Source organism: Rhipicephalus microplus, chromosome 2 (assembly GCF_043290135.1).
Source record: "Rhipicephalus microplus isolate Deutch F79 chromosome 2, USDA_Rmic, whole genome shotgun sequence".
Taxonomy (NCBI): Eukaryota; Metazoa; Arthropoda; class Arachnida; order Ixodida; family Ixodidae; genus Rhipicephalus; species Rhipicephalus microplus.
Window position 1 is genome coordinate 181,973,738 of NC_134701.1, and position 9,507 is coordinate 181,983,244.

At 45.1% G+C, this 9,507-nt stretch overlaps 1 long non-coding RNA gene across 1 annotated transcript; it reads left to right on the top strand.

Annotated features, from left to right (window-relative positions):
* The first annotated feature begins 4,678 nt into the window (after positions 1-4,678).
* Positions 4,679-8,645, top strand: LOC142786774 (uncharacterized). Its single transcript, XR_012889154.1, has 3 exons — positions 4,679-4,902; positions 8,237-8,325; positions 8,416-8,645. It is a non-coding gene; the product is annotated as an uncharacterized LOC142786774 (long non-coding RNA).
* The last annotated feature ends 862 nt before the right edge of the window (positions 8,646-9,507 follow it).

Sequence of the window (9,507 nt, forward strand, 5' to 3'; positions counted from 1 at the left end):
ACAATCGTTCCGCAAAGACGTCAGAGAAGCATCAGTCATCCAGTGGAACGCAAGAGGACTTAGATCACGGATTTCCGATTTTCGTCAGTACGTGTTTTCTAACCTTTTCCCAATCATCGTAATATGTGAACCGAAATTATCAAACCCGATCAGGCTATCTGGCTACGAATCAATCCCGTCCAAAACCCGAAACGAAAGCAGCAAGGTCATTGTGTATATTCGTCGGGAGCTTACCTACATCATTCAACCTGTGCCGCCTCACGATGAGAACCAATATGTTTGCCTGACTGTGAAGCAGAAAACCCTCACCTTCACATTAATAGGTGTCTACTTATCTCCCTCAGCCCGTTTTGATTGCCAAAGACTGGATGACATTCTTTCGAGCGTCCCGGATCCGTGGATAATTATAGGGGACTTCAACGCCCACCACCCAATCTGGGGAAGTTCAAAAGTCAATACCACGGGCCGGAGGCTGGCTTCATTTGTATCGACTCATGAACTGTCTCTACTTAATGATGGGAGCCCTACATTTCTACGAGGATCAACGTACAGCAGCTGTTTGGACTTGACGTTCGTGTCACGTCGCTTTGCCACAAGCGTTAAGTGGTTTTTAGACATCGAGACACATGGTAGCGATCACATCCCCAGTTATCTCACCATCGAAGGCTTTGCTAGCGACCACCCGCCGAAAACCGTACGGAAGATCGATCTTTCAGCATTCACAACCAACATTGAACACGCTTGTGAAAAAGGCTTAACCTCTGGCATTGAGCAAGCGATCAAACAAGCAGCGCAGAGTGCGATGCGCACGCTGGCATATTCTTCAAGGCCCTCAGAAACGGACATGGAGTTAGAGCGACTCCGTGCGACTCGTCGGCGTGCGGAGCGTAGATATCGACGCACAAAATCCATTCAAGATCTACGGATGGCCAGGCGCATGCAAAAGAAGATCCAGCGTCGTATAGACAAACTGGAGTTTCAACGGTGGGCGAAATTTTGCGCGAGTCTAGACCCTCGCAAACCGCTTTCTCAAATATGGCGAACCGTGCGAGGCCTACGCACATTTCCCCAACAACGTTTTCCGTTTAAAGCCTTGGCCCTTTTCCAAAATAGAAGGGATATCGAGGTAGCGGAAGATTTTTGTAGGAAGATTGCGGGCCCACCAAATTGCACAGAAGCCCTTACTGCTGATTACACGCCACATTCACTTGACCCGCACCTGGACCTGCCTTTTTCAATGGAAGAACTGAATGTGGCTCTTGCTTCATGCAATCGATTGTCATCGCCTGGGCCGGATGGCATATCATACCGCCTATTATGCAATCTCGGTGATCGAGCACGAAGTGCTTTGCTGGAAGTATTCAATGAGTCTTGGAGAGATGGAACGGTCCCCAGAGAGTGGAAAACAAGCCGGTTGGTTGCACTTCTCAAACCTGGAAAATCGCCTCTAGAGCTGACATCATACCGCCCAATAGCGCTGGCTAGTTGCGTAGGGAAGCTGATGGGGCGAATGATCCTTGCCAGACTCGAGTGGTTCCTAGAACGCCATAGAATATATCCAGACGCCATGGCCGGTTTTCGTCGTCTTCGGAGCTCCATTGACAATGTCATTGACCTGGTGACCTACGTACAACACCAGAAAATGAGCAGACGGTTATCTGTCGCACTATTTTTAGATGTCAAAGGAGCATATGACAATGTTTCTCACGAAGCCATACTTGACGCCCTCGAGTCAGTTGGTTTGGGTGGGCGAGTGTACCGCTGGATCCAATGCTACCTACATATGAGATCATTGTTTATGCAAACTGATGATGGGCCGACTTCTGAACATTATACACACCGTGGTGTTCCTCAAGGTGGTGTATTGAGCCCCACACTGTTCAACCTGGTTCTGATCGGTCTCGTTGAACGCCTACCAGATTCCGTGCAGATATCTCTCTATGCAGATGATATTTGTGCCTGGACATCAGGTGTAACACGTCCTCAGGTACGTGCGAGACTCCAGAAAGCAGCGAATTCAATATCGGCGTACCTTAGAGAACAAGGCCTCGAGATTTCTCCTGAGAAATCGGCGCTGGTCGCGTTCACGCGGAAGGCAATGACGTCATATCCCATCGCCATCAATGGACACAGTGTCTGCTACGCCAGGACCCACAGGTTTTTGGGGGTCACGATCGATCGAAATCTCTGCTGGAGTCCCCATGTGGCCACTCTAAAGAAGCGCCTAACGGCCATCGCACAACTTTTCAAGTTCCTCGGAGGCAAAACGTGGGGCACATCAGTGCACGCGATGTTGCATTTGTACAAAACGCTGTTTCTGGGGTACCTGCGGTATAGCTTGCCGGTTCTGACGAACGCTTGCAAAAGCAGTATACGCACAATAGAAAACGCCCAGGGCCAGGCACTCAGAGTTTGTCTTGGATTACCACGCTGTACATCAACAGCGGAAACCATCGCAATCGCCAAAGATCATCCGGCCACAGTGCACATTACTTTGGAGGTGCTTAGAGCTCATATTAGACACCTTGCTCGCGCCCCTGCCCACCACCTAGCTTCGCTTCCAGAAGATCGACCGAGTGCCTCCTTCTGTAAGAGAGTATTGACTTTCCGTGAGTGCCTTCCAACAGTCTACACACCTCCGGAACGGATACTAACACCTCCTTGGTGCTTGGACCGACCAAAACTGCGCTTGACAGTGCCGGGGATTCGCAAGAAGGCGGAGCTCTCGGCGCCAGCTTTAAAACAGATGATTCTACTCATGCTACACGAAGAATACAAAGATCATGTCAAACTTTACACGGATGGCTCGACAACTGTTGGAGGATCGGCAGGAGCTGTGATCTTCCCAGCAAGAGCCGAAACCATCCAGTTCAGAACGTCACACAAGACGACATCGACAGCCGTGGAGCTCGCGGCACTCCGCAGCGCACTCCGCAGGATTGACCAAGAGACACCACAAAAATGGAGCATTTTTACTGATTCGAAACCAGCTCTCCAATGTCTACACAATACTCTACGTCGTGGACCTCAAGATCAATTGGCGCTCGAAATACGACAACTGTACCATCACCTAATAGACGAAGGACATGACATATCTTTTCAGTGGTTACCAGGCCATTGCGGCATCATCGGTAACGAGCATGCCGACAATGCAGCTAAGAATGCTCACGAAAATGGAGTGATGGAACCTATTCCACTATCAAGAAGCGACGCAGCAGCAAAGATTAATACGCTTGCGCAGGATGTCGCAAGGTCTATGCGGAATACGCCCGGTTTTCTCCACACCCGTCTTCACCGCCTGGACCCATGCCTACGACTTACTATTCCATCTGGCCTACCCCGATCCGAGACGACCCTTCTCTGCCGTATGTGGCTTGGGGTGTCTTTCACGAACGCTTTTGCCTGCCGCATCGGAATGAGAGACAGCGCTACATGCGACCATTGCGACAATGACGAAACAATTGAACATATTTTATGTCAGTGCCCCCAGTACAGCTCTCAGCGACAGTCCCTCTCAGCAGTGTTTGCTCGCCTCGACGACCAGCCATTTTCTGAGCAGTCAATCTTGGAATGTCGGAAAGATCGAGCTTCACGCCAGAAAGCAACGAAGGCGCTGATGAAGTTTCTGCGAGCGACCCGCCTCGTAGAACGATTGTGACACTACTGTGTGCGAGTGTGTGTATGTGTGTTTGTGCTTCTCTTCCTCCCTTTCCCCTTACCCTTTCCCCAGTGCAGGGTAGCAAACCGGATATGTTTTCTGGTTAACCTCCCTGCCTTTCCGCATTAAATTTTCTCTCTTCTTTTTTTCTACACCCTTGCGCAGGTACTCGCTTTTTGAAAGGAATCGTTTTTTTTACCGGTGTGGCTATTAGCATGTTTTTCTTTGGTTGAGCATTAGCACCTCGAGTTTCTTGCTACATAAGTAACGAGCTTTAAACCGGGTAAAATATTTTTGCTAAAAAATTGTGCAAGATACAAAGATGCTGAAAAAGTGCAATAAGGCGTCGTAGTCTTCTACAATGCATTCGTAAACTGTCGATGAAGTTTGCAATCCACAACTACCGAATGTTCGCTTAAATAATATTGGAATTCATACCAGCATTGTACATGGTATAGCTTTCAACACCCTTATCTGCCAAATCAGAAAAGCTGCCTGGAAATATGAACTGATAGTAAAAACGCTGGACTTGGAAATGTGAGTCGAAAGAACTACATAGGTAAGGAACAAAACATTTTAAATATTCATAAAAAGGTCACCAATCATTTGTTTTGAATTTGAAAATTTTGAGTGCCTATAATGATAACCACATTAAGAACATTACCATAGCTCCTCCAAAGAGCCATATACGTTTTTGGTTGCGAAGCATCTTATGAGCTCGCTTGATTTGATGGCGTCGACGCATGAACATTCTTCCTTTCTCTCACCTCGCAACGCCGACGCCTCTTTCTCCTCTGGACTTCCTGCCCCATGGCGCTTACAGCCCGGTGCACAGGCGCGTCCCCTTCCCCTCTTACTACTCTCCTTATCTCACGCCTCTCTCTCTTCGTTACGCCGACACAGGCAGCGTGTGCTAGAGAGTTTCATGATTGAAAAAGCAGACTTCTCGAGCTGCACAACCTTTCACTGCGCCCCCCCCCCCCGTATATACAGACACTGGACCTTTACCTCCAAGGTAGTGCTGGTGAGAGATTTCTCCTGTGCGTTTTTGAACAATGAAAATTCAGAGCCTGCGCGTTAACTAAAAGCGGACTGCGGTTCTCTGTGTCTGATCAGTCTTCGGTCTATAATTGCTCTTTGGCAGCGATTGGCATGTTCCAGTAGGAAACAGCTGTTCATCACTTGCACCGCTCCACGTTTCTCTCCCGCACGAAGCCGTGATGAGCGCCTGCATCAACACCACCGTAAGTGTAAGCGTTAGCTGCCACTGATTCGCATCTACACATGCTTCCGTTTACGGGAGATGGTGTATTTCTTTGTTACGTACATATGTCTCTATGTTCTATGCATGCTTCCTATGCATACACCGTCAACGGCTCGACAAACTTCAACCTAATTCCTCTGGTTTCTTATCTGCATAGCTTTTTCTTTCTCCACACTTGCTCTAATAAGAATGTAAAAGCATGCATTTTCCGGCATGTGAAGGCCTACCACCCCTGGTATTATAAAAAAGAAGATGCGAGCAAATATTGCTACACGGTTTGACACAAATAGCTTAAAACTAAAAAAAAAGTATTCGGGGGTCCTCAAAATATGCGCAAACATGGACAGCACTTTTTTCACCATCGTTTTTCTTACAAGTCTGTAAAGTTGAAAGCAAGATGGCAGAAGTCGTAAAGAATGACAATCGTAAAAACAATAAACCTTTACAATATTTCACTGAATATTTAGTTCACCAGTAGCTAATATAGTTTTTCGGACGTTTATAACATGATTAACTGCTTATTGAGGAAGTGTGTCTTCTATAACATTTACTCGTCACCCGCAGTAATGCATAATGTCCATTTCCTAAACACAGGACACCAGGGTTCAGTGCTTTTCAGAGCCTAAAATCACTTGCATGTTAATCAAAAGTCTCAGTTCTTATATCATCTTTCAGTTTCTTGTTATTCTACCGGAAAACTCGGCCCAGAGTTGTTAGATAATATGTGAGGAGGTTCCAACAGCTAGATTCTACGTAATAGGTCTGAATACGTTTTTGGTTTTTGAAATGAACTTGTGGGAGCTAGAAGATGACTAAAAGGTGAAGTTGCTTCAGCTTGCCCTCGAGAACCTGGGCTAGTTATGATGCAACAACGGGGGATACAGGAATCTATGACGACTCTTAATTTTTCAAACGTTTATTATTTAGGCAACGACCATTCAAGTGCAAGTAGAAGCTTCATATTGTTACGTCATAGTGGCGCCGTGAACGGCTCCTCTTTAGTGTAGTATTACTCTCACTCTTTCGTGAACTTTCCTGAAACTTACCGTTAGCACGTTCTAGCAGAGAAAGAACATCTTGATCTACTCACATTACAATTTGAAATTGTATTAAAAACGAGGCAACAAAATGAATCTTGGCTCTTTTTGTAGTCCTCTTATGACACTCGTTGTTTAAATAGGTACCTGCTTATACCTAAAGGGCCACTCACCACCCTGCGTTTAAAGACGAGGAGGTAATTTTCTCCTCTTCTTTATACGCAGGATTCATACTTCTCGCCCCTTAGTTCTTGAATGCACGAAAACAATACCAGCACTAAGCGCTAGAGCCAATCACAACTTTGCGCTTCTCGGCTGCACGCTGTTATCGCGACTTGCGCAGTTGTAAACACACAAAATGAAGTTTGATCGGTTGATTGTGTGCAATATTCATGAGAGACAAAGAAGAACGAATGGGCGGCTGCATGGCAAAGTAGGGAAGGAGACGAATCATGTGTGATATTTCGCGTATATCAACAAATCTAGGGCATGTATATGCTGTAGACGTCATGGGTACTCCTGTCGGCGGCACAGAAGTTCGCAAAAAGGCCACCATATATCAGGAGAGAATATTGCTCTCTTTTTTTGTATTTTGGGAGCCTGGTGAGTGGCCCTTTAAGAAATTTTATTTTCGCAGCCAGCATGTAGGTGTTCTAGATGCATGGGCGAAGAAACGTTCCGTTTAGCGGCGCCTAGACTTGTGCTTATGTGAGAACTGTGCTTCTCTCCACCGCTGTTTAAAGAACGCAAATGAAGAAAATATATGTTAACTAAGCCGTTATTATTTCATCAAATTCAAAGAAAGCAGCCACCAGGTATAGCGGAAAGTGTTCACATACACGTCTTGTATAAACTGTGCATAACGAGGTATTGTAGCTAAGCGAAATCCAGCACTTAATTTGAATGTTTCATTGACGCAAAAAATGTACCAAATTGAGTTTGTGTCTTAGTTCTCTTCAGCAGAAAAGCATATTTCTCGAAAACTGTTCAAAAGCAAACACATCACATCTTTCTTCCGTCGCCAAATTGATGAAAAGATATATTCATGGTTGTCAGTTACCTTTAGTTCGATGAATGGACAATAGTTGGTGCTTAGTATATGAATTGTGAAAAGCATCTTCATATGATTTGCTACCCGAGAATTAGTGGTAATAATACCACAAATAGCAAACGACCCGCCATCGCTTTCCCTTGCGACCACGAAGAAACTCGAGCATACTTACGATCGTTCTTTCATGGATCAATGAAGTGATCACAACTATACTTGCTGATTTTAAATCTGACAAACACTCTTTTTGGTAATCCCTTAGGTTCAAAAAGTGCCTCCTACACGAACTTCATCATTCATTGAAGCTACAGCAGCTTTCGCACGCCTACCTTTTAGAAACAACGTTATTGGGTCACCTTTGTATAAGTGTTGAATTTGCAAAGGCGTACTCGTTTTTCGTCAGATTGAAGTACACATTTACGTGCGATTACTGCAAAACCGAACAGACGATTGAAAACGTATTCTGCAGCTGCACACTTTGTCTCACGCAGCAATACTCGCTACGAGCCTTTCCGGAATAAGAGCAGATGAGACCGTTTTCAGTAGTTAAGATTCTTGGAATACATATGAGTGCGTCGATGTTGCTGTAGACAACGAAAGCATTAATGGAGTACTTAGATATTTCAAGTCTCTGCCAAAGTCTGTAGGCTTTGTTATCACACATTGTTATACGCTTGCCTTCCCGATCTATGTTAAAATATGATATACGGCTGCAAATAAGACCACAAACAACTGAAATAGTAAGGAAGGAGTAGAGTTAACGTTACTTGCACAGATTTGATTCTACCTCCCATTGCTCATTTTTCACCTCGAAGGAATACGAATAACGTGGGGAGTAATTACTCTAGGATCGCCATATACGTTCTGTATATAAAAACCTTGAGTGAGTCTTTCTAAAGCAAAAGCTAAGCAAAGCAAAAGCAAAACAAAAATCTTCAGCTAAGCCCTTTTCATACCTTTCACAAACTTGTGGTGAGCTTTGACGATATGCTACAAAGCTTCAGACGGTGGCACCAAAATATTCCAGGCAAACACTAGCCCCAGCTGGCTTGATTCACGCCAACAATAAAATGAAAAAGAATACGATGTAGTGGTTCCATACGCCTACCTTGCAGCACGCCGTTCGCCTCGGGGAACGGTAAAAGTGCACTGCGGAGGCTTCTTCAAAGCTGTGAAAATAATGAAATTTTTAGGATTTTCAAAACATCAGCCATGTTTTTATCTTCCAGCCTGCCTTCCATATTGCTTTTTTTCGGGCTTTCCACTCAACGCTGTCTCCAGAAAACAACTTTAAAAGGCAAAAAGCCGACGATTGCGTGTGAGTTTTGACACACACTTTTGGTTTCTTTTTTTTTCTCAAATGCGGCACTTTCACATTTGACTTCTGTTGTTCTTGTGTTTTTTTAAGGGTAACACGGCTGCAGAAATAGGCGGTGTGACGATCTCCGCTTCAGCCGGCAATTTGAACTTCCGCTGAGGGTCGAATGCACTCTCGACGTCACCGCCGCTGCCACCTTCCTCTGCTGTTTCGGAGGTTCGTGCAAGCGCCACCCCACTATCGCATTTCGGCAGAGTTCAACCCTTTAGGTCGCACTATTTCTTCACCCCTTGGTGCCCTCTTTTTTACCCTATAAAAAGTGTATGTCTGGTTCATTTTTTTTATTGTAAACACGACATCACCTTTGTTGGTGTTAGTGATGAATGTCTCCCATCTTGGCATTTTTTTTGTTTTTGTGATAGACAACGCGCTATATCTGCCTTCACGCGTTGAAAAAAAGTGTTCAGTTGCGCATATTAAGGATGGCCTGCTTTTTTACATTTCAGCGTTCCTTTTATAGGCGCTGTTTTTTTGTGATTTGGTATTAGCAAAAGGACTTGAACAGTGTCACTGATTCCTTTATTAGGGAGGCGATTGCCGGGCTGATTCCAAGAGCGGCCTCCCAAAACATACCACGAATTGGCGGGCATCTCAGTGTTGGTCCCCTTGGTGTGTTAGCGAACGCCGGTTCTGGTCCAAAGATAGAGTGAGAGCCGAGAGTTGATAACAAAACAAATTATAATCTCAAATAAGGCAGTACAAACAACACGCAAATGTGCACACTGAACAATTATCACTATGAAATACAATTCTCAAAGTACTCAAATGCATTCAAAACAACGGCCACAAACATTATCTTGCACAACCATGTCCTCAATGCATGATTCACAATACAACGTAAAATAATGCCGTGATAATGCGTGGCACATGCGTTAATCGCCGTCGGGTGAAATAACACGTGATTATCGCAAGGCTTTGTTGTTTAAAGCCTGGAACGCCCTACGAAATGCACACACGTTACTTCACATAATCCCTTAAGGCCACGTAGTCGTTGTGTAGCAAGTTCGAAAAGATTTCATACGTTAGGTGTTTGGCGTACTCACTAAGGACTGGATGTCACTATCGCGTTGAACTGATGAAGATTTTTCCAGCCCGTTGAATTGTAGGGCACTTATACCTGGG